This window comes from Bombina bombina, chromosome 12 (genome assembly GCF_027579735.1).
Source record: "Bombina bombina isolate aBomBom1 chromosome 12, aBomBom1.pri, whole genome shotgun sequence".
Classification (NCBI taxonomy): Eukaryota; Metazoa; Chordata; class Amphibia; order Anura; family Bombinatoridae; genus Bombina; species Bombina bombina.
Genome location: NC_069510.1, coordinates 35005151 through 35007424, shown reverse-complemented (window position 1 = coordinate 35007424; position 2274 = coordinate 35005151).

The following is a 2274-nucleotide window of genomic DNA, read 5'->3' as shown; positions in this document are numbered from 1 at the left end:
AGATTTATCACGTCTCAGACAGAGGGGTAGATTTATCACGTGTCGGACAGAGGGGTAGATTTATCACGTGTCAGACAGAGGGGTAGATTTATCACATGTCAGACAGAGGGGTAGATTTATCACGTGACAGAGGGGTAGATTTATCACGTGTCAGACAGAGGGGTAGATTTATCACGTGTCGGACAGAGGGGTAGAGTTATCACATGTCGGACAGAGGGGTAGATTTATCACGTGTCGGACAGAGGGGTAGAGTTATCACGTGTCAGACAGAGGGGTAGAGTTATCACGTGTCAGACAGAGGGGTAGATTTATCACGTGTCAGACAGAGGGGTAGATTTATCACGTGTCAGACAGAGGGGTAGATTTATCACGTGTCGGACAGAGGGGTAGATTTATCACGTGTCGGACAGAGGGGTAGATTTATCCCGTGTCGGACAGAGGGGTAGATTTATCACGTGTCGGACAGAGGGGTAGATTTATCACGTGTCGGACAGAGGGGTAGATTTATCACGTGTCGGACAGAGGGGTAGATTTATCACGTGTCGGACAGAGGGGTAGAGTTATCACGTGTCGGACATAGGGGTAGATTTATCACGTGTCGGACAGAGGGGTAGATTTATCACGTGTCGGACAGAGGGGTAGATTTATCACGTGTCAGACAGAGGGGTAGATTTATCACATGTCGGACAGATGGGTAGATTTATCACGTGTCGGACATAGGGGTAGATTTATCACGTGTCGGACGGAGGTGGCAGACGAGTTAAGTTAAGGAGCAGACGTCTTACGACCACTGCTTCATAAATCTACCCCAGAGTGTCAGAAAGTCACAGGGGATGTGCCCAACAATCATCTTTAAAGGAACATGAAGCCCATTGTATTATTCATATAGAGCATATGATTTTAATCAACTTTTCAATGTACTTCTATTATCTAATTTGTTTTGATCTCTTGGTATCCATTATTGAAAATCATACCTAGGTAGGCTCAGGAGCTGCTGATTGGTGGATGCACATATATGATTCCTATTATTGGCTCACCCAATGTGTTCAGCAAGCTCTCAGTAGTGCATTGCTGCTTCTTCAACAAATGATTCCAAGAGAATTAAGCAAATTAGATAATATAAGTCAATTGGAAATTTGTTTAAAATTGTATGCTCTATCTAAATCATGAATGAAAACTTTTTTGGTTTTATGTCCCTTATAACCCCTTAAGCCTATTGGACATAGTTATTAAGTCACAAGGTACTTTGCTTAGCGTACCCTGATGATGTAGTACCTATGTCCAACCTTCTGCTTCATGCCACAGTCCCTGCTGTCAGCTGATTGTTCTTCCTTTGCCATAAGAAGGCAGATTGTGGTGATGCATCTCAGAAGGGGGGTAGAGAGGGCTCCCCAGGCTACAAACATTTTTTTTGATGAGGGGGGAGGGATGGGCCACTACGCTACAGAAATGGGTGGGGGTAGGGGGTCATAGTGATGGTGGCATCTAGTGAGAGGGGGAGGGTTAGAAAGCTGTTTGGCGGGGGGATCAAGGAGTTGGGTGTAAAAAACAAATACTATCCCTAAACTGCATATTGGCAGACTGTCTCTCAGTTCTAAAGATGGTGGTGACCAGTAGGGGGTGAGGGAGGGAAGAGAGCTGTTTGGGAGGGAACAGGTAGGGATCTGTCATTAAAAATACCTCTGAAAGGGAAGTCTATTCATCACAGCTCAGATACCCCCAATAGATACTGCATGGACATCCTACTTGGGAGGCTTTCCCTACAAAGTTTCTCTATTATTGCAAGGTGGGTCTAACACTATATCTGACAGATGTCACAAGCAGTAATCACATTATCTCCAATTAAATCAGAAAATACACATAAACTCCATTCATGAGGTAATGATAGTGGACATAATGGAGAGACTCACATCTGATGCATGATTCACAAAGGCTGGGGTATCCTTGACCTATGCTGCTCTTTATATAGGCTATATCACCCAATCAAATTCAGTCTGAATGCACACACCCAGATCTGTCACCTATCAGTAGGCATCATTGCGTCTATGCTCAGGGATCTAATGAACTTGAGAATAAATGACTCCACCTAGTGATCACGTGATCAAACTGTAATCCTATCAAATCCTAAGAAGAAGAATCTGCCTATTGGGTAGCTGGATCATATGACACATTGTAAATGCATCTCACGATCCATAAATTAAAATCAGTTATCCAGCCAATTATTACTATTGTATTGGTGTTGTTTTTTTGTCAAACATACAATTATTTTTAAAA